This window comes from Bubalus kerabau, chromosome 4, assembly GCF_029407905.1.
Source record: "Bubalus kerabau isolate K-KA32 ecotype Philippines breed swamp buffalo chromosome 4, PCC_UOA_SB_1v2, whole genome shotgun sequence".
In the NCBI taxonomy this organism is placed as follows: Eukaryota; Metazoa; Chordata; class Mammalia; order Artiodactyla; family Bovidae; genus Bubalus; species Bubalus kerabau.
Window position 1 is genome coordinate 152808902 of NC_073627.1, and position 23985 is coordinate 152832886.

The following is a 23985-nucleotide window of genomic DNA, read 5'->3' on the forward strand; positions in this document are numbered from 1 at the left end:
GCTGCTCCCTCTGCTTTTCATATGGTCTACTGGTTAAGGCTCTCACTTCCTGGACTCCTGCTGGTAAAGTTTCTATCCTTGGAGCTCAGCCTCCACTGTGAACTGCCCTAGTCTTTGCTTGTAATTCTACACTTCAAGAGATAATAAAGCATCTACTTTGTGTACAGGGCCCTGTTCTAGAACATGGGGACACAGCTGTGAATATTCAGACAAGGTTCTTGCTCTCTTGTGGGGAGAACAAGAAAACAAGCAAGATGGGCTCAAAGTGGGCTAAAATGCCGAACATGTTATAAAACAGAATGGTGAAAGAGTGATGGTAGGAGATAAACTGGGTGGTCAGGAAAGATCTGGATGACCACAACTGGCTAGGTGAGGATAAAGATGAGCATTCCAGGAGGCCTGAGCAGTGGTAGGTGCTGGATTCCCACAAGCATTGGGAGTAGAAAGGGAGGTTGAGGCCAGGCTGGGGGTAGGGTGAAGTATGGGAACAAGCTCTAATTTGAACCTAAGACTTATGACAGGCTGATCTGCATTGCCAACAAGGTCATCCCCCTTGGTGTGAAAGTGAAAGTCACTCAGTCATGTCCAACTCTTTGCAACTCCATGGACTGTCCATGAAATTCTCCAAGCCAGAATACTGGAGTGGGTAACCTTTTCCTTCTCCAGGGGACCTTCCCAACTCAGGGATCAAACCCAGGCCTCCCGAATTGCAGGCAGATTCTTTACCAGCTGAGCTGTAGAGGAAGCCCAAGAATACTGGAGTGGTCCCAAGCAAGGATTCAAATGCAGCTCTTGCCACCCTTTCTCACAATGACTGTGAAGACAACCAGCTTCTGTTCATTACTTAGCAGTTCCAAATCATACCCTACTATGATTTAATTGAACACTCAGTCTCCGTCCAAGGGTGTCCCTGGGACACAGGAGCTGGGCCTTTCATCCAAGTTTGCTCTATTCCCAAAACTTCATATTCTTCCCACAATATGCCCTCTCCATCTCCTAAGAATCCACACACACAATGAGAGCACACTGCATGAGCTTTCCCAGCTGGTCAGGCTAGCTTCCTATGAAAGTTTCTCCAAACTTTAGGGGCTTAAATAAGTGACATCTCTTTCAAATTCAAGCTTAAGTGGAGAGCACAGTATGACATTAGCAGGGGGCTGGGATTTGCTTCATGAGGTTCTCCAGTATATTCCATTCTACTCAGGCAGCTGGAAATCAGAAAAGCGGAGAGAAAGAGCAAGTCCATCCTTTGGAGGGCAGAAGCCAGAAACTTTGTTCACATCTCAAGCCAGCACTTAGTCAGATGGTTACATCTTGCTGCTGCTGCTAAGTCGCTTCAGTCGTGTCTGACTCTGTGCGACCCCAGAGACGGCAGCCCACCCGTCCCTGTGATTCTCCAGGCAAGAACACCGGAGTGGGTTGCCATTTCCTTCTCCAATGCATGAAAGTGAAAAGTGAAAGTGAAGTCGTGCAGTCGTGTCCGACTCTTAGCGACTCCATGGTTACATCTTAGGGCACTCTAGTTCTGTTGTCACCTAAGAACCTGGTTTCTGTTTAATACAGACAAAGGAGACAAGGGTTATGGGGGAACAAATAAATGTTTCTGGATAACTTTTATACTTTTTTCCTGATTATGAGAGCAATTCATACTTACTGCCAAGAAGGGTGTAAAGACAATAAAGTTTGCAAGTAATCCCAGAGGTAACTGTTGTTTAAAATTTATAAGGTCATGTCATATACCTATTTCTCTCATAACAATGTAAGTCTCATAGTCTTCCTATACTGATAAATTTAGGTTTACATCATCATCATTATTTATTCATGGAATATTTAAGAGATGACCTATGATGACCTGGGAGACAACTTGATTTGTATTTATTTGATAGCTAATAAGATTGACAGTCGAACTGACAGTTTATATCTTTTGTTTATATTTTAATGGGTCATTCACTTTTAACTACTGATTTGAAAAAAATCCACTTTATATATTAAGGATTAATATTAACAAACACTTATATAAGGCTTTTATTATCTAGCATTGTTCTAAGCACATGTAAAGTTTACTCATTTAATCCTTACAATACCATAAGGTAACTGATGTTGTCATCTCCATTTTACAGATGAGAACCCGAGACAGAGAGAATAAGTGGTTTGGTAAATCCATAGCTGTCTAGTTGGGAAGAGGTAGAATCAGGGTTCAAAGTTAGCAGCCTGGTTTCAGGTCCCTGCTCCTGACCACTAGACATTCTAATTAATGTTTGTTTGCTATGTATTATACAAAATTGTTTTTCCAATTTGTCACTTGTCTTTTAACTTTAAAGGTTTTTTTTTTTTTTTATTGTGTTTTCACTCATATGGACAAATCTATTAAGCTTTTTCTTTATAGACTTCAGCATTGTTTGGTTGGCCTTCAAGGGTAGAAAATGAAGCACAGATTGGAAAGTAGAGCGTAATATAATTCATATATACTTTTTCAAACTTACTAACCACTTGTAGGTGAACATGTGAAGAAAACGTCACTAAAGTTCATAGTGCTGTGGGGTCGCTGTTGTGTAGCTGAATCCCCATCACCTCTCATCTCAAAACTGAACAACATCCTGACCTGTTTCCTTTCTGCATTTCCTCCCACCTCAGCCTACATCATTGATACTGGTTCCATTCGACAGAATTTTTTACACTCCCAGACTGTCACACTCCTACTGTGCTAGGTACTGGGGACAGACAAGGATGAGGACTCCATCTCTCTACAGCGTGACTCCAGCCAGCCCAGTGGGCCTATGCTCTTCTTTCTGAATACATCTTCTTTCTATAAGTCCTAAATCATGCTCATCTTTCAGGTCCAAGTTCAAGTTTTGTCTCCTCATCTCTTGTTCATTTCAGCCCACAAAATTAACTAAGTAACCCCTTTGGCATTTTTTGCATGCACTAAGACGAATACTAGCATAGTGCCATCTGAGATCATAAATGTAGACGCACCAGGTAAATTTTTAGTGCTGTTAAAAACAGTTCTGTTATCCATGAGAATGCGTTTTGTCTTTTTTTAGTATCTTGTGCACAAAGTAGCAGTGAGGTAAGAGAAACAGTGAGGTGCAGGTGGTGGACTCCCAGCCATAAAGAGATCTGAAAGGGTACTCAACCAGTGCTTTCTGGAGTTTGGAAAGTTATAATCGGCATAGACGAACCATGTTTTAAGCTATTATTAAGTTAGGAAAATTATGGATGACTTTGAAAACACAAGAATCTTCAAAACCTGGGGCAACCGGCGGACAGGACTGCTTCACCTACTTGCGGGTAAACTGAGGCAAAGCGGGCCGGTCTAAGTCCTCGAGGGGAGGCGCAGAGGGGGTGACGGCGAGCGGGACAGTCCTTTGTGAGGCTTGTGGTACACTGTCCTAAAGCCAGAGCGCGGCGCACCGCAGCCCGGCGCGATTTCGAAGGCCACGTGACGGCGCCGGTCCTTCACGAGCAGAGGCAGGATTTTGCGCCACCACTCTCCCAGCCGTCCAATAAGAAACGGGGAGCGGCAAAGTGGGCGGGTCCCGGGCGGGTCCCGCCCACCCCTCCTCCGAAGGCCGCCCAGTGCGGGGCGGGTCCAGATGCCGCCTCCAGTGGGGTCCGGCCAGCCCAACTCGGCTGAGGCAAAAGGGCGACACACACGTCAGTCAAAAGGTCCCGCCAATAAGGTCGTGCGCTACTCTTCAGCCCGCCCCTGCCTCGGCCTCCCGGCGCCCGCGCTGCTTTCCCTCTGGCTGCTGCGGCCCGCCCGCCCGCGCCTCCTCCATCCGGGTCCTCGTGTGCAGCTCTCGGGTGGCGGCGGGCGGCGGGCGCGAGGGCTGGGCTGTCCCCGAGGAGGGCAGCGGCAGGCGGCGGCCTCCTCCGCAAGCCTGAGGTGGGTACAGAGGCGGGACGGCGAGCGCGGGGCCGCCATTTTCCTTCTCTCGGACCCCCCCGGCGGCGGTGGGAAAACGGGAGTGTTGCGAACCGGTTGGTGGAGGCCTGAAGGGCTGGAGCGAGCTGGGCGGGCGGGTTGAGAGCAGAGGCCGCAATAGGTGGTGGCGCCGGTGGGGGATGGGCGCCGCGTGGCGTGGTCGGTCCCAACCCCCTCCGCTTCCCGCCCAGCGCCTCACGGACGGGGGGAGGGGTCATTCTTCACATTCTTCACCCCGCCCTTCCCCCAACTTCAATCAAACTTGGGCGGGGGAAGTCCCGCCCCCGCGCCTTGCCCATTGGCCAGCGTTCCCTCCCGCTATGGCGTGACTGGCTGTGGACAGCGCCAGGTCCCCTGACGTCACTTCCGCTATCAGGTTTGTGGGCAGGGGAGACCTTGGCCTTGGGGGCTGGGATGCCAGAGGGAAGGTAGGAAGTGCGGGGGAGGGCCGGGACAAGCGGGCGGGCAGGCTCTGGGCTACCTCCCTGCTGCTAATCCGCCGGCCTAACTCAGCCTCCGGTCCTGGAGCAGCTGTGCAGCCGGTCCACCCCTGCGGCCGTCCTTGGCAGTGGAGAGGGCGGGCGGGAGGAAGTGGGATCCCTGGGGGACGGGCTCATGCATGGCGATCTGGGCCCCAGCCAGCGGCCCCGTCCCTGACTTGGGGGCTGCACACCCTGGAAGCAGGTTGGCTGATGCACGTTCCTGGAGGATTCCGGTGTGAGGAATGCGTAACCTTTATGTCCTTGGCTAGCGATGGCCTTCAATCTTTCCAACTTTTACAGTACGGCCTGGCCCCCTGCCTCTGTGTCAGAGGTCAACTCTAAAGCTTTTTAAAATAGACTTCTCGATTTTGAGAGGGCTGGCAAATGGGAAAAGGCATTGGGGATAGTGAAGGTTGAACTCTTTAAGTAAATCAGAAGACTGGATGAGTTTTTTTTATTTGTAACTTTACTGATGATTATTTTCTTGGCACGCAGTTGCTAGATTGAAAACCTCATTTAGCAGTCCTCATTCATTTCTGATGACCAGAAAATCATGCACTAGTTTAAAACGTTAAATTTTAAATTGAAACGTTGTTCAGAAAATATAATAATTGTCCTTTGTCCAAGTTTTTCTGCTGTATGGCAGTCTGATTCGTTTATAGTATATTCAGAAAATACATGTAGTTAAGTAACGTTTTGTAAGTTACTTCGGTGGTTTTTTGAGGGTGTTTGATTTACTATACCCAGTTAGGTAGTATTGTGAAACTTGTGAACTTTGAGAGTGGAGTGGTTAGCATTAACTAGAATTTCTTGGTTTAGAGTACAACACACTATAGATATTTGTGTGCTTTTTCTTTCAACAGCTAATAGCTTTGTTTGTAGTGGAAATTGATGAAAATGAAGAATCCTAAACCAGGTTCTTCAAACTGTAGGTCCTGACTTACTGGGTTATGAAATCAAGTCAGTGGGTGGTCAGAATTTTTTAAAAACAGAAAATAGTATCAATAGTTTGTTATATGAAACTGATGATTCTGTTGTATAATGTTTATTCCTTCAAAAATACTTCTCTGAAGATGAGTATCAAAAAAGTTTGGAGAACATTTCTTCTAATGGGTTTTTTTTTCCCCCCCCATTTATATCACTGGTCTTTAAGGAGTATTAAAAGTGGCCCTGATTATTTATACTTGGTGGAACATGTTCCTTTCACTTTTGTTTTCAGGAGCTAGCAATCAGTGGCCAGCATGCATTTTAATCACTTAATGTTTTTAAATCTGGAGAAGCTTTTATTTAGACAGTAAAGGCTCTTCACCCCAGAATATTAACTGATGAATGATTTTTCCATGTACATGCCCAGGTGGCGCTAGTGGTAAAGAATCTGCCTGCTAGTGCAGGAGACAATAAGAGACGTGGGTTCGATCCTTGGGTTTGAAAGATCCCCTGGAGGAGGGCATGGCAAGCCACTCCAGTATGCTTGCCTGGAGAACCCACGGACTGAGGAGGCTGGTGGGCTCCATTGGATCGCAGAGAATCAGACACAACTGAAGCGACTTAGCACAGCACAGGATGAGAATTTGGATCCCCAACAATGAGTTGTCAGCATTGCCCTAATGTGACCTCGGGTGGAGTAAAGAAGGCTTGATCACTGCATGATCTTTGACTGTGGGTGTACTAAACATTGCACAGTCACTTAGGATAAAAAGAGAGCCACTGGCTTTTTTATTTTGCTTTATATTAAGTCTTTGAAATCCAGAGTGTCTTTTACGGTAACAGCACATCTCATTTGGAGCTAGTCACATTTCTGGTGCTCAAGAGTGACATGTGGCTACTGACTACCACACCAAATGGATAGTGGATTGCTTAGCTGCTCTTCAGAAATTGGCTTTCTCTGGCTAAGTGTGTTTCAGATTATCAGCTGAAAATGTCCCCTGTCTGTGGCCTCATCTCAAATGTGAGGCAGTTTCATCAGTTGATTTCTTAGGCTCTTTCTGGGTATAAGATTTAAGGACTCTGAGGCAGCTGACAACTATGCTTTCATTAAGTATCACTTTTGCTTCTCTAGGAATGTTTTAGGAGATTTTGAATGATTTGTTTTAAAATAGCAGATATTAATGATGATGTTCCTTTAATCTGCTTTTTCTGCTTTGTGCCAGTATTCATTATGAAGTTACACTACTTGTTCACTTGGCGGTTTCTTCCCTTCTCCCCAGTTTTTTAGTCAGTTATAGAATGTTTTTCTTATACATTGTAGACTAAGGATACGGTTGGTTATAGTAAACTGGGGAATCTGGATTTAATGACAAGAAGCCACCTTTTCTTGACTTTGGGGATTGTGTGAATTACACGGTGACTTTTCAACCTGGGTACATATCAGTATAATTAAGGATAGGAAGGTCAAATATGATAGGACTGAAAAATAATGGTGTATATATAAGGACCACTAAGCAGAACAAGTCACCCAAGTGGAGTACTCTGCTTTACCCTAAATATTTGTGTGCATTATAGGGTGTGTAGCAGAATATAGGGAGGTAGCTTAGAATGTACTTAACAGCAGGGATGTTGGCCCTAGATTAACAATTTGCATTGCAGAATCTTTAGAGGAATATTGGGAATTGAATTGACATTTTTTTTAATTTCAGAATTTAGATAATTTCATCTAATCTAGAATGCCTTATGTTGTGTGTCTAAGTGAATGAAAGGAAATGGTCCTTTTGGAAAGCATGACCTAGTACTTAGCTTTTAAAACTTAACATGAGTCTCAACCTTAGTGCAGTATTTGGTAGGATAACAAATTTAGTGGATGTAGCTAGATTACTGTGGTGATCATTTCACAGTTATACAATAACAAATTATATTGTACACCTGGAACTAATACAATGGTATATGTCAATTATACCTCCATTTAAAAAAATTCAGCCCCTCTCAAAAAAGAAATTAAGATCTTAGATTAAAAGTGGGTTAATTTTGTTAGTAAAACTTAGTTATAGCCAAAAACTTAATCTTGTCAATTTCACCTGGCAACTTAACCTTGATGGGGCAATCCATGGCTAAAAATAATGCCTGTATTCTGTCAAAGGAATCAAAATACAATTGGAGAATTTGTATATGTATTTATGTTTAAATATTCAGCAGCATCATCAGATAATTTTATTAATATTCAACTGAGTGTTTGAAGGAAATTGTATTAAGTAGCCAGTGTTCTAATTTTGATTTGTGTTTCTCATCAAGTGAAACTTGGTGATGAGACCAGAGGAAATGCTTCGTTGTATTTGTATAAAAGTTTGACCAAAAAAAAAATGAAGTTTAGTCACCTGTAAGATGGCATGTAAATGGAGATGGAGGTATGTAAAAAGTAGAACTTTATGAGCTACTTTGTTTATAGGAGTATGTAAATATAAAAGGTGAGATACAGATTGCCGGAGAAAACATTTTAGCTCAGAATATCAAACTGTTAATAGATATTAAGTATGTAGAAAAGATGGGGTATGCCTGTGTTTGGACTAAGTAGGAAAATTGATAAATGCAAAGGTGGTATTGATATATTTTAATTAATATGTAGCCTTTAGAATGTATATTCAAATGTGTTTTTAATGCCATGGCAGTTAACATTCTTTTGGTTATAGACTTTTTTGCAGATGTGGCAAAAGCTATGGAAACTTGCAGGGAAATTGTATATACAATTTCTGGTGGTTACTGAAGCTAGTTATGGATGCAGGTTAAGAACTCTGGCCAAAGTTGACTATACAAGTATATTAAACTATATGATGTCATACATTATCGTTTACCAAGATATAAGTGGATATTAAAAGTGTTAGAAACTTTGATATAAATATAAACATATAAATAAGTAGATTGCCTTTTCACAGGACATTTTAAATTGATGCATGATTTAATTGAAGATAAGTATTTTTGACTGTCACAAGTATACCCAAGAAGGTAAAATAACTGTCTTGCTGTGCACTGTGTTCAGTTGTGTCCAACTCTTTGTGATCCTTTGGACTGTAGCCCACCAGTCTCCTCTGTCCATGGTATTTTTCAGGCAAGAATATTGGCATGGGTTGCCATTTTCTCCTCTAGGGGATCTCCCCAACCCAGGGATTGTACTTGCATCTCCTGTGTTGCAGGTGGAGTCTTAGTTTTTTTAGTTTCTCAAATAGGTTTAATTTATTAAGAAAAATGGTTACCATTTGTTGAGTATGTCAGCTAAGATGTCATTAAGATGGATCACTAAGATGATCTGTGTGTGTTCCTAATCTTCAGAACAATCCTGTGAGGTGTGGATGTTAGGTTCCAACTGGAGATGAGAACTAAACCTCAAGGAGGTTATTTAACTTGAAAAAGAACACAGCTGCCACGTAGTTGCTTGACCTGTAAACTCCTTTCTTGTACTGCCATGTTGCACAGAAACATTTTGTGCAAGTTGAGTTGAGACTTTTGGTCCCTAGGGTATTTAATGGGGAGGGGAGGAGTTCAAGCTCCAGACTGAGGTAGTAAGTGAACAGGATAGAAAATGCATGTGAAGTTGTGTTACTGTTAGAAAAGAAAATATGTAAAAGGTCACATTCAGATAGTTCTAGCTGATAGTCTTGTCTAAGAATGTTTTAGAATTGTCTAATACTGATGGTTGTAGCTGAAAGTTACTGAGCATCCACTCTGCACTTGGTATACTTTGTGGTTTTTGTATTTTATTTCTAATCCCTCTTAACATCCCTGTAAGATTTGTCTGATTTTTATGAGTTGAAATAACAAAAGCTGAGAGATTATCGCTTGATGTGTCTGAAGACAAGGTAAATGAGAAACCGGGATTCAAACTGGATCTCTGATTCTGAAATACGCTTTAGAGGGAAAATCTTAAGGAATGAAAACACGTTAGTCAGCTACATAACTTCTTTCTCCAGCCAAAGATTGTATAGTTGTGATCAGTGTGTATGTTAAGAGTTTTACTTAACCTTATTTCTTAGTGAACATTTCCATGGGTTCTTACAATCCATAAATTCTAGTTTATGGATTGTATTCTGAAAGCTTGCTTAACTAAACATTACTTCCTCTTTGCTATTAGATTTTAGTTTCCAAAATTTGCTGTAATCAGAGTTAATCTGAAAAACTGAAGATTGAAAACCATCAGTGGATCATAAAGTCAATATATGTGTATAATAATGTATAAAATAAAAGAGTGGGAGTTAGTGTTCATTTGTGAACAGTGTTGAATATTAGTATCTTACTATATTAGTTTAGTATTTGGCTTCCCTGGTGGCTCAGTGGTAAAGAATCTACCTGACAATGCAGCAGACATGGGTTCAGTCCTTGGGTTGGGAAGGAGAAAATGGCAACCCATTCCAGTATTCTTGCCAGAAAAATCCCATGGACAGAGGAGTCCGAAGTGTTGCAAAGAGTTGACACAAATGAGCACAGCACAGAGAGTCAGAGATGACTTGGTGACTAAAGCAACCGTAATACTAGTATTTAGTGTTACATATGTATAAACGTGTATGTGTGAGTACTGTTTAAAAATACAAAATATTTTTCTTGTGAATTATGAATGGTGATGCTACATAGTAGATACCTGTTCGCTGTGCTGCTCACCCATAAACTCCCAACTTCAATAGTATGAAATAAGCAGGCCACACTTGCCAAGGTTGAAAAATGAATACATTTTTAGATTCAGTGTTTATTTAATCTTAGATTCCTATGTTTGATGAAGATTCAGACGTTTTAGATGAGAAAACTGGGCTGGGCTTGAGGGTTGTGGTAAAGGTATCAGCTGGTTTTACTGTTTGTCGTTTTACAAGTAAGGACTATGCTGGTTCAGTATTCTCACTTACTGATACTTATATTTAAGATATGGCATTGTATATTGCATTATTACCCTTCATAGTAGACCTAAAATGAGAAGATGAATTTGTTCATTAATTTTCCAGATGATAGATGTGAAATGATGCTTCAGAAAGTTGTCTTTACATAAGTCGTTGTGTGTGAGTGTACATGTACTTGGACATAGATTTTAAGGTATAAACTGGCTCTTTTAGAATAGACCTGCCATCTGAAAATGGGAAGTTGGCACCTGAGATCTGCTGAAGAGTAGAAGAACTTGATGCAGGGGTTTTTTTTTTAACCCCCACTGAAGTTAAAAATGAATTTTTAATTTTAAAAATATATATTCAAAATTCATGTATTGGATTTTGAAAACTTTATTAAAAGTTAAGAAAACAGTAGATATGTACTCAAATTTTCAAGCCCATTACTTGTTATATTCTGCCAAAAATGGAATGGAGGGGGAGATGTAAACTGTTCTGTCTGGACCAGTCTGTCTGATTGTTCTGTCATGGACCAATATTTGGGTTCATTCCTTGGGTTGGGAAGATCTTTTGGAGGAGAAAATGGCAACCCACTGCAGTATTCTTGCCTGGAGAATCCCATGGACAGAGGAGCCTGGCGGGCTACGGTCCATGGGGTTGCAAAGAGTGAGAGATGACTGAGCGACTTAATACAACACATGCTGGTTCTGGAGAAAGATCAGTTAAGTTCAGTTCAGTTGCTCAGTCGTGTCCGACTCTACGACCCCATGAATTCGCAGCATGCCAGGCCTCCTTGTCTATCAGCAACTCCCGGAGTTCACCCAAACTCATGTGCATCGAGTCGGTGATGCCATCCAGTCATCTCATCCCCTGTCGTTCCCTTCTCCTCCTGCCCCCAATCCCTCCCAGCATCAGGGTCTTTTCCAATGAGTCAATTCTTTGCATGAGGTGGCCAAAGTATTGGAGTTTCAGCTTCAGCATCAGTCCTTCCAATGAACACCCAGGACTGGTCTCCTTTAGGATGGACTGGTTGGATCTCCTTGCAGTCCAAGGGACCCTCAAGAGTATTCTCCAGCACCACAGTTCAAAAGCATCAGTACTTTGGCGCTCAGCTTTCTTCACAGTCCAACTCTCACATCCATACATGACCACTGGAAAAACCATAGCTTTGACTAGATGGACCTTTGTTGGCAAAGTAATATCTCTGCTTTTGAATATGCTATCTAGATTGGTCATAACTTTCCTTCCAAGGAGCAAGCATCTTTTAATTTCATGGCTGCAATCACCATCTAGTGACTTGTAAAGCCTTGACTTTTTAGGGGCAGTTTTTTGCACGTTCATGCCTGAATCATCATCTGGCCTTGTAGAATTGAAATAGGCTCAGATATGATAAGTTTGGAGATCTCAATAATTTGGAACAGGTTATTAAACTTCTTGGCACCAGTTTCCACCTATGTAAAACAGAGATGATATGACTTAAATAAGATGGCACACATGAAGGGGCTTAATGTTGGGCCATATGTATATCGAGGGTGTGGTAAATCTTTTCCCCTTACCATTACAAATGATTTAGTCCAATTAATTGATGTTACAGAGACCTTAGAAAAGCTTAAGTTACTTGGACATGGCTTCAGTGGCAGTGAGTAGGCTGGGCCAGGGTTTGAACCTTGACTTTTATTGACTCCAAATGCTGTGAACATTTCATATACAAGTTTTGTGTCTAATTTTCTTAGGAATATAAATATGAGTGGAATTAACTTTTTGATGAACTGCTAAACTTTCCAAAGCACCTGACCCATTTTACATTCCAACCGTAGTTGGGAATATAATTTCTCTATATCCTCAATAACGCTTCCTTTGTTTTTGGTCTCTTTTGATTATGGCCATCCTAATGGATCTGAAAGTGCTGTCCCATTATGATTCAGGTTTCCCTAATGAGTAATAAATGATGTTGAGTGTCTCTCTATGTACTTTTTGGCCATTTTTTGCTTATTGATCATATCTTTGGAGAAATGGCTATTCTTTACCCTTCTTTAAAATAAGTTATTCATTTTAAGTTACTTAAATATGGTGGGGACCCAGATTTATTCTCTTGCGTGTGGGTATTAAGTTGTCCCAGCACTGTTTGCTGAAAATTACTCCATTGAATTGTTATGGCACTCTTGTTGAAAATTGGTTGACCCAATGTATAGGGGTTACTTCTGAACTTTAAATTCTAATAACATAGAGCTGTATGTCATAAAAATGGTTTTGATTATAGGTTTTGGTTGTTAGTAAGTCACCACTTAGTAATGAAGTAAGTAAATTGAAGACTGATGTTTAATATGATTTAGCTTTGTAAGATTTAGATTATAAAACTAAGCTGATCATATTGCTTAGTTCAGAGAGTATTGTACCAAAACGTTAAATAGCTTGATTCCACACTTTGATCTTCACAGTGCCTTTCTTTGCTGGCATGGAATACATGAGTACGTTAATTTAAAAATTAGAATCTCTGTATATTTTTTGCCGTTCCTTTAATCATGGATTATGCATACTGTACAGAACTTTTGTGTTTTAGAGGATCTTCTGTTCCTCCTTTGTAATGGAGTTTTTGGGTTTCTCAAGGGAAGGATAAGTGTTCTGGTAACTTAAGAAAATTAAAGTTGATAAATAAGATGCAATAAAATCATGATTTCTGAATCTTATAAATACATGGATTCAGATAGCTAAGAATTTAGAATAATACTAAATATAAGGAATAAAAGCACTGTTAGATCATGAATATTGCTACAGTTTAAATTGCTGATTTTTGGAAGGTTTGTTTCAGTTCAACTTAGTTCACATTCAGTGAATGAAAGTAGTCTAATACTTTTTTTTTTCTCCTTTAATCACACAGGAGAACCAGGATTACCTAGGAGAGAGCTTTCCTGTGATGCCCAGCTCTGGTCCAGTTTCAGCATTCTCCCTGGACATTCTCTTCACTGTGGGATGAGGTAGTAGGTTGTATAGTTTTAGGGTCACACCCACCACTGGGAGATAACTATACAATCTACTGTCTTTCCTAAGGTGATAGAAAAATCTGCATCCAAACAGCCTCACACAGTTGATAACTAATTGTACAGCATTTAAGATTGACTTGTGTAAAAATGCTGTAGTGCAGCATTTCTTAATAGTGTTCAAGTTGCTGCTTATTTTAGAGACTAGACTGATTGGGGATTGGGATACTTTTTGCTTCTCATTTCTGCATGTTGGAATAAGTGTATATTTTAATTTGATTGATGTTGATAATGCACCATAAAGAGATTGCAGTCTTCATTTCAGAAGAAAAGATTGCTCTATCAGAGTGAGGTAGTAGATTGTATAGTTGTGGGGTAGTGATTTTACCCTGTTCAGGAGATAACTATACAATCTATTGCCTTCCCTGAGGAGTAGACTTGCTGCATTTTGTTTTTGTCTAGATGATACTAAAACTCAGAAGAATTAATTTTGACATTGCTTTGTACTTAACAGTTTACTTAAGTCCTTGATAATAACATTCTCTGTTCAAGTATGGTGTACCTACAATAGACACAGTGATTTAGCATTTACATTTTTCACGTATGGTATATTTCAGAAATTTGAAATTGAGCAAAAATCTCAAAGAGGAGAAAGTATGTAACTTTCAAGAAATCTTAATAGGGCACCTTGCATTTTTGTAATTGTGAATAGGTTAACTGCCCCTGGTACAGATGTCCAAGGTGAGATCCTAGGTGGGAAAGGTAAATACAAACTGGAAAAGTACTGTCTGAGCTAAATTGAAATCAGGTTGATTATGATTCAGTCCCCAATTTGGTGTTTATGTGACCTTAGGCATTGTTGTAACTACTGTTGCAGTGATATGTTGATTTGGACACCTTCACTCTCTAGCCTAGAAAAGGAGAAATGGTTTCTTGGGTTCAGCTCTCGTTCCCTTTTTAAGTCCTTAAGATGTCAGCTTTGCCCTGGTCCCCAAAACCTGAAATGGGCCTTCATTCACAAAGGGAGGTCCTCTGAAGCTTGTCAGTTTAGAAAGTCTATAGTTGTTTTAAAGAAAATGTGAGGATAATGCTTGAAAGGGATGTTTGAATTTTAATACCCTTGATTAGCTTTTTTCTAATCGTGGAACTTTAGGACTTTCCTAAAAAAGTCCATGTTTCAGCTTTTTTCCAATGGCCAAGTCATATGCTACCTTGAAAGTGAGTGAAGTTGCTCAGTCGTCTCCAACTCTGATCCCATGGACTGTAGCCTACCAGGCTCCTCTGTCTGGAATTTTCCAGGCAAGAGTACTGGAGTGGGTTGCCATTTCCTTCTCTAAGGAAGGGCCCTTGGGCCCTTATAATCAGCTAACACTCCCTGTTTTAAGTGCTTGGCATTTGTTTTATTTTGGGAGAAGAGAAAGAGGCAAAGTGTAGGTGAGAGAGTGGTCACCTCTTCTCAAATATTTCCATCTGTCATGAATCTCAGTATCTTGGGCACCATTGTACAGTGCTGTAAGCTGCAGCAACTTTGCATGAGAGAAAACATCAGATTCTCTCCTGGATGGGTCCAAACCAGGTGATTGACCCTGGGTTAGATTTATGTTTTTTTAGTTCATCCCTGGCATACATATAGATGGAAACCTGCATGGTTCCAGAATTGGTCTTCAAACTAGACATAGACCTGTTGGGTATGGGGCCTTTTATAGTCATTACCCTTTGGTGTGCCAAAGAAAAGTGGGAATGTTCAAGAAATTTTTGGCAAGTTGTTTTTGTGGGTTTCCAGTACATGTGCCTCCAGAATGGATATCATCACAAGTTTGTGATTGGAAATTTAAGTAATACCTAAGGTCTGGTGAAAAATGAATTTATATCTTTTATTATTACTCAGGGACACATTTCATACCCTTTTTGGTCAAGCCTAGCAATTGAATCAAATAGTTGAGTACTACGTTTTTTAAAACATTTAAAAGTACTTATGGTACAGTGAGACAATCTCTGAAAGCTTGTTTTTGATGGTGACAAAAACCATGATCAGAATTTGCTTCTAGTTACTCTACGTCAAGGGTCAAAACCCCAGGTAACCTGGGCCTAGAAGTGACTGGTTGTAACTAGGAAACAGCATCTAACGGGGACAGGCTGTAAGTTAGCTTCACTGGACAGTGGTGAGGAGGGTTTATACATATTGTCATCTGATTTTCTAGTTTATCAAAAGAGACGGAGAGTTTATGAAATTATATTTAATTTTAGTACTCTGTTAAATGTTTTGAAAAGTCTGTGGTGCCAACTTTTTGTTTTTTTAGCTGTATAGCCTGAGGGATTTTAGTTTCCCCACCGGTGATTGAACCTGGGCCCTCCACAGTGAAAGCATGGAGTCCTAACTACTGGACTGCCAGGGAATTCTGGCCAGTAACTTTGTAAAAGCTATCAGTGAGTGAATTCTAACTGGTTTTAATTTGAAATAACCGTGTGCCCCCCCCCCCCCCCCCCACACACACACACCCACACACACAAATATGGCCTAATTTAACAGGTTAATTTGAAGTCCATCTACTAAGTAGAAGACCAGCAAGAAAAAAATGGGTTCCTAGGAAGAGGTAGTAGGTTGCATAGTTTTCGGGCAGGGATTTTGCCCACAAGGAGGTAACTATACGACCTGCTGCCTTTCTTAGGGCCTTATTATACCACGGTAACTGGTTTCCTTGGTACTTTGCTTTGGTGTAAACACTTTTTTCTGGAGAGTTTCTCATGAATGAAAACATTGCTGGCATACCAAAGAAGCAGTGCTTGGTTTAGTGATTTATAAACAGCAGCATTATATGAACATCAACTGCTGAGAATTTAAGACTTCTGAAGTATAGTTGCTCATGTAATCTCACTTTGGGGTTGCTGAAAAGTTTGGGAAAGCATAGTTTTGTATTTGGTCATGTTCCCTTTTCTGCTCATGACACTGCCAGCTGTAGCCCCCTCTGTAACTCTTTATCCAGAAGGCATTTAATGAAACTTTTGAAATACTCTGCTTTTTCCTACACTGTATTTATGCATTGCTAGTTTTTTTTTGTTTTCTGGACTTCAAATTTGGAGCACTTCTTAAGGGTGGTATTGCATAGTGTGGGAATCCATCATTGCATTGAGCACCCATTCTGGTATATAATCCTGTGATTGAATCTCTCTCTAATATGTGCAAGGACTAGAAGGTCGGCAAAAATGAAAGGTTATAAGATATATACATATTTTATTAAATATCTTTCTAATAAAAATAATACTTCTAAAACTTGTGCTTTTAAATCATTCTTAACCATCCTTTCAGAATTAGATGCGATTTTTTATTCTGTATTTAGATTTAAGGTCTGTTAAAGTACTTGATTTTTTTCTTTGCAGTACTTTGCTGATTCTACTATTCACAGATGTGTATTAGTGAAGCTAACTCCAGCCATACCCTACTCTTTCATTTTTGGGAATGGTTTTGTCTTTGTAGTAATTACATCTGCTTAGGACATTCTACTTTCTTGAAATAATTCTCATTCTAATGAGTCTTCTAAAGTAGACACTACCTTGTTCATTATCCCTCTTCATTTCTCCAGCCTAGTTCAAACACTTAACCATACTGGGGAGCAGCTTAAAATTTTTTCAAATGATTTGAACAGTAATATGTTTAAAAGACTATCGGGTCAGTGAAGTTTCCCATCTTGTTTCCACTTCTTCAGAGAATGATACAGTGGAAGCAAGGTCAGGAGGTGTAAGCATGTTCCACACCTCTGACCAATTGGGGCTTTAATTTCCTCTCTACATTGATTTTAATGTTTCACAATTTCCCTAATTTTGCTTATAAAGGTATTCTAAATGAACTTTAACCATCTTATTGTTAAAATCTTTGGGCCACACCAGCCAACCTTCATTTTTCCCCCATCCCATCGAACTTGATTTTCCAGATTGTTCTTTCTTGTGCTTCCTATTTTGCCTCCTGTGGTTGGGATCTTGGTTGGAGGTGAGCTGGAAGGGGGCTCCTGGGGATTGGACGTAGTGCCTTCAGAAAAGTTTGATGGTTAAAAAAGCACATGGAAAGTGTTTAACATGGAGAAGTTCAAAACCACAATTGGATATCCCCTCACTTAAGTCAAAATGGCTATCAGCAAAGTCTACAAATAATAGATGGTAGAGAAGTTATGGAGAAAAGGGAAACCTATATTGTTGGTGGTGATGTTAATTGCTTCATCCTCTATGGAGAACAGTATGGAGGTTCTTAAACTAAAAACAGCTACCTTATGGATCCAGCAGTCCCACTCTTGGACATGTACCTGGGAGAGGAAAAACAAATTGAAAAAGGTACAAGCCCCCGAGTGTTCAAAGCAGCACTGTTTACAATAGCAAGGACAACCATCAACAATTGATTTAAGGTGTGTATATGCAAACACAATGGAATATTACTCGGCATTAAAAAATGAGATTGCCATATGCAGCAACAAGAATAGAGAACTAAGGTGAAGTCAGTTAGGATACTACTGATATATGTGAAAACTAAAAGATAAAACAAGTGAATCAACATATAACACTCAGAATTTTTAATAACAGATTATTCCAGAGAGGAAGTTGGGGGATGATGGCAAAGAGATGTATACAAACTATACATAAAATACATATGCGATAAGGATTTACTGTATAATGCAGGGAACTATATTCACTATCTTATAACCTATGAAAAACAAATCACTGGTGTATGCCTGAAGTTGACACAGTATTATAAATCTAAAAAAAAGTTTAGTTATTGGCCCACCTGAGGGAAGCAGGTGTATTAACTTCTTGGGATTCATAACTTAAAATTTTGCTATATTTCTTGGGATTCATAACTTAAAGTTTTATTTTGGTGTAAGGATATTTTTTCTGTAAGAAAATCTATGGGTGGAGTAATTGAACTGCTGTTAACATCAGTAGCTTAGATAAATTTGCATTTCAAGTAAATATGACGGTTACCCAGTGCTAGTAAGGAAGCTTCATGATTGCTGCCTAGATTCTTTCTAGCTTTTCTAGAAAGATGTGTTTGAACTCTAGCACATGGTTTCCATTCTTAAGGTCTCCTTTTTGTCACAATGACTGTTATTAATGCCATCACCCCTCTTTCAGGCAGGAAGACATAAGGGGAAGGGCAAGAACATTTCAACTGCCAAACCAGTTTGAAGAGTGTTCCAATGACACCAAGTAGTGACTCCTTTGTGAGTCATCAGTTGGTGCTGCAATTACACTACTCTGGTTGCCAGGAAGGCTGGAAAGTGACTTAACGGGCCAATTTTCAGACTGAGCAGGTAACAGCAGAGGGAATTAGGAAAAACACGTGACATAAAGACTAATGGGTACTGTTTCACCGCTGACTTACAGGCTTGAAGAGAAGTTTCAGTAGAAATGGAAAGGTTCAGTCAGAAGGGACTTTAAGGTGAAGGCTGGTTAGGGACCAGCAGGGACCCTAAGATACATATACTTCTACCACTGGGCCTGGTACAATATTAGACCTAATAAAGTTTTTTTTTTTCCCCTTAAACTTTTTAAAGTAGCTTCACTTTCACAGCAAAATTGAGCAGGAAGTACAGAGTTCACATAATGCCCTATGTCCCCTTCATCCTGACCACAGTAGTACAGTTAATAACATGTTTTTGTGTTACCTTTGAAGTTCTTCCACTATTATAATTAGGTTAAAAGGCTTAGCTTAGTGCACCATGGTAAGTACATAACTCAGCAATGACCACAGGACAAATTATTGGCTTTGAGTGCCAAAATTGCTTCTGGGAAATTTAATGCCAGAAGCAGGTACTTTAAATGACTTTTTGTAATTTTGCATAAACTTGGCTAAAGCTAAACCTGGAGGACTAATAATGAGTTGCATAATGGCAGCAGAGCAGAAGAAAATGGGTAATAAACTTTCCACCCCAAGAGGTTTACCAGCAGGTAAGGAGGGAATGGCGATTGGATGAGGTAGATGGATAGCATCACCAACTTAATGAATATGAGTTTGAGCAAACTCCAGGATACTGTGAACGACAGGAAAGCCTGGTGTGCTGCAGTCCTCGGGTTCACAAGAGTCGGACATGACTTAGCAGCTCAACAATAAGGAGGGAATGGCACTTGAGTTAGACTTGGGTGAGTGCTGGAGAAATGGTCCCTGTGCTTAGTGCTCTGGGATGGGTATTGTGGAATTCCATACATGGATTGGGATGGGGATCCAAGGTCAGGCCGATGCAAATTTCCCTTTCCCTACAGCTTAGCTAGGAGACCTGTTAGGAAGACTGTACAGCCTGATAACCTCATCAGTAAGGGTTGGAGGGGTGCTGTGGCTATCAGTGGAGGTGCTGTGGAACACTTACCCAAATGACTTCCAGGAGAACCTCAAAAGTTCCTGAAGTATGGATTCTTTCTCAGGAAAGGTGCCTTACCTCTTGGTGTAGGGGTAGACCAAAAGCTGACCAATCAGATGTAAGGAGTGGTGGAGGGGGAGAGGGTTTCATAAGAGGAATTTTTCTGGAGGAGAAGCTGCCTTGTATTGGACCTTGCTACTTAACTTTGAGTGTGATTATGTGATGACCAGAGCTACTCGAGACACCTTGAGACCATGGGGAAGCAGGGAGGTCATTGCCAACTCAGAATTCTGACATCCTTGAGCCTGTTGAGACCGTGTCCTCATTTGCCCACCTCCATATCTCTAGTTCTGTGAGGAGAATGAACTGTCCCACAGAGTGAGTATGCTCTTACAGAGAAGTCAAAGGAAAGCCCTTAAGTATGTGTCAGTCTGAAAGGAGTGAAGGTGTTCACTCCTCTTTCAACCAGACCATCAACTGGGAAGGAGTTTTGTGGCTGGGTAAGGCTGATAGAGACTGGATCTCTGGTATCTGGAGACCATGGTAGGACCCTGAACAGGAGCATGACATGCTATGGGGAAAAGTCTATAATGTCATAGACCATGTTTCAGAAACCTAGATTTTAGAAGTGACAGTGTGCAAGGACCAAGACAACATGTGGACCAGAAACCACCTGGTGCTGAGATGTCAGCACCTTGGAAATAGATGACCCTCGAAAATGGGTAAGGGAACAATCCTGAGTTTGGTAGACTATTAAAACTGCTTTAAATACAAATAATTAGAGTTTTCTGTTAGAACTGAGAGCATTTTGACATCCAGAAATTGGAAAAAAAAAAGTTACATTTTATGCTTTTGAAAGGTAACAGTTCTCTTCCAACATAGTATTGGAAGCCTTAGCCACAGCAATTAGACAAGAAGAAGAATATTTCTTACATGTGTTATATATATATATATAAATATAAATATAAATATATAATCCAAAGCTATCCTGAATAACTTGTCAGTAGTTCAAGTAAAAGCATACAAACTCACACCTAAATTAAATGCACATATACCTTTGGGGGGCTTCCCAGGTAGCTCAGTGGTAAAGAATCTGACTGTCAATGCTAGAGATGAAGGAGATGGCGAGTTTGATCCCTGGGTTGAGAAGATCCCTGGGAGGAGGTCAGAGCAACCCAGTTGTGTATTGCCTGAAAAGTCCCATGGGCAGAGGAGACTGGCAGGCTGCAGTCCATGGAGTCATACAGCTGAGGGGGCACACACACAGCTTTAGGGCACATCACGTACAGTCAACATGATCTTCCAGAATAGACTCTTGGTTCAGAAAAGGAGTCACTGAAGCTAAGTCTTAGCATGGCCTGTCACCTCTCTAACCTATTTGATAGGAATCATAATAATCTACCTCATAGAGATCATTTGATGAATGAAATAATGACGGAGCATATTTTCCAAGATAAGGGAACATAATAAGCAGTAGCTAAAATTTCAACCTAACACATTAAAAGTTATAAAACGTGATCTCTAAGAGGAGAAATTTGAATCTGCTGTGAGAGATCACAAAGAAATGCTCTTAAAAAAGTGAATATAAAATAAGGTCAGCAGAGGGCAATGTATTACATAAGGCCTACTGCTTATTTACAGAAATAGAGCATAGAGTAGCAATGGAACTTAAGACTTTTACCTTCACTTAGCATATTTTTAAGTTAATTCACTGTGTAACATAATGAACATTCCTTTTTACTGCTGCATATTATTGTATGGATATATCACATTTAGATTATTGTTTAGTCGATTTTTGGATTTTTTTTTTTCTAGATTTGGTTTTTTTTGATTGATGCTACTATAAACACTATGCACCAGTCTTTCTGTGGACATCTGTTTTCATGACTCTAGGAGAAATATTAACACCAGGGAGTAAAATTTCAAGTCAAGAAACACCTGGAGTAACAGGCAAATTTGGCCTTAGAATACGGAATGAAGCAGGGCAAAGGCTAATAAGAGTTTTGCCAAGAGAATGCGCTGGTCATAGCAAACACCCTCTTCTAACAACACAAGAGAAGACTCTACATGTGGACATCACCAGGTGGTCAACACCGAAATCAGATTGATTATATTCTTTGCAGGCAAAGATGGATAAGCTCTATACAGTCAGCAAAAACAAGACCAGGAGCTGACTGTGGCTCAGATCATGAACTCCTTATTGCCAAATTCAGACTTAAATTGAAGAGAGTAGGGAAAACCACTAGACCATTCAGGTATGACCTAAGTCAAATCCTTTATGATTATACAGTGGAAGTGAGAAATAGTTTTAAGGGACTAGATCTGATAGACAAAGTACCTGATGAACTATGGATGGAGGTTCATGACATTGTACAGGAGACAGGGATCAAGACCATTCCCATGGAAAAGAAATGCAAAAAAGCAAAATGTCTGTCTGAGGAGGCCTTATGAATAGCTGTGAAAAACAAAGGAGAAAAGGAAAGATATTCCCATTTGAATGCAGAATTCCAAAGAATAGCAAGGAGAGATAAGAAAGCCTTCCTCAGTGATCAATGCAAAGAAATAGAGGAAAACAACAGAATGGGAAGGACTAGAGATCTCTTCAAGAAAATTAGAGATACCAAGGGAACATTTCATGCAAAGATAGGCTCGATAAAGGACAGAAATTGTATGGACCTAACAGAAGCAGAAGATATTAAGAGATGGCAAGAATATACAGAACTGTACAAAAAAGATCCACGACCCAGATAATCACGATGGTGTGATCACTGACCTAGAGCCAGACATCCTGGAATGTGGAGTCAAGTGGGCCTTAGAAAGCATCACTATGAACAAAGCTAGTGGAGGTGACAATTCCAGTTGAGCTCTTTCAAATCCTGGAAGATGATGCTATGAAAGTGCTGCACTCAATATGTCAGCAAATTTGGAAAGCTCGGCAGTGGCCACAGGACTGAAAAACGTCAGTTTTCATTCCAATCCCAAAGAAAGAAAATGCCAAAGAATGCTCAAACTGCCACACGATTGCACTCATCTCACATGCTAGTAAAGTAATGCTCAAAATTCTGCAAGCCAGTCTTCAACAATATGTGAACCGTGAACTTCCAGATGTTCAAGCTGGTTTTAGAAAGGCAGAGGAACCAGAGATCAAATTGCCAACATCCGCTGGATCGTCGAAAAAGCAAGAGAATTCCATAAAAATATCTATTTCTGCTTTATTGACTATGCCAAAGCCTTTGACTGTGTGGATCACAATAAACTGGAAAATTCTGAAAGAGATGGACATACCAGACCACCTGACCTACCTCTTGAGAAACCTGTATGCAGGTCAGGAAGCAACAGTTAGAACTGGACATGGAACTATAGACTGGTTCCAAATAGGAAAAGGAGTATGTCAAGGCTGTATATTGTCACCCTGCTTATTTAACTTATATGCAGAGTACATCATGAGAAATGCTGGGCTGGAAGAAGCACAAGCTGGAATCAAGATTGCCAGGAGAAATATCAATAAGCTCAGATATGCAGATGACACCACCCTTATGGCAAAAAGTGAAGAACTAAAAAGCCTCTTGATGAAAATGAAAGGAGAGTGAAAAAGTTGGCTTGAAGTTCAACATTCAGAAAACTAAGATCATGGCATCTGGTCCCATCACTTCTTGGGAAATAGATGGGGAAACAGTGGAAACAGTGTCAGACTTTCTCTTTTAGGGCTCCAAAATCACTGCAGATGGTGATTGCAGCCATGAAATTAAAAGACGCTTACTCCTTGGAAGGAAAATTAGGACCAACCTAGGTAGCATATTAAAAAGCAGAGACATTCCTTTGCCAACAAAGGTCCATCTAGTCAAGGCTTTGGTTTTTCCAGTGGTCATGTATGGATGTGAGAGTTGGACTGTGAAGAAGGCTGAGTGCCAAAGAATTTGATGCTTTTGAACTGTGGTGCTGGAGAAGACTCTTGAGAGAGCCTTGGACTGCAAGGAGATCCAGTCAGTCCATTCTAAAGGAGACCAGTCCTGGGTGTTCATTGGAATGACTGATGCTGAGGCTGAAACTCCAGTACTTTGGCCACCTCATGCAAAGAATTGACTCATTGGAAAAAACCCTGATGCTGGGAGGGATTAGGGGCAGGAGGAGAAGGGGACGACAGAGGATGAGATGGCTGGATGGTATCACCGACTCGATGCACTCCATGACTGAACTGAACTGACTGATGATAAAGTTATGTTTAAGCTTCTAAGAAATTGCCAGTTTTCTAAAATGTTTGTACCATTTTACATTCTCAGCATCAATATATGAAGGTTCTAGTTTCTTTACATCCTCAAGTCAGTCAGTTCAGTTGCTCAGTTGTGTTTGACTCTTTGTAACCCATGTACTGCAGCACGCCAGGCTTCCCTGTCTATCACCAACTCCCGGAGCTTGCTCAAACTCATGCCTATTGAGTTTATGATGCCATCCAACCATCTCATC

At 40.6% G+C, this 23985-nt stretch overlaps 1 protein-coding gene across 4 annotated transcripts in view; it reads left to right on the top strand.

The window, feature by feature from the left end:
- Positions 1 to 3560: 3560 nt before the first annotated feature.
- ZNF169 (zinc finger protein 169) overlaps positions 3561 to 23985 on the top strand; it is a 97716-nt gene continuing 77291 nt past the window's right edge. The window contains exons 1-2 of one of the 4 annotated variants that reach the window (XM_055579106.1): positions 3561 to 3889; positions 13081 to 13177. The gene's annotated coding sequence lies outside the window, so the exon portion shown is untranslated. The remainder of the gene's footprint in view (positions 3890 to 13080; positions 13178 to 23985) is intronic. The other 3 variants (XM_055579105.1, XM_055579101.1, XM_055579104.1) reach the window with 3 other exon arrangements.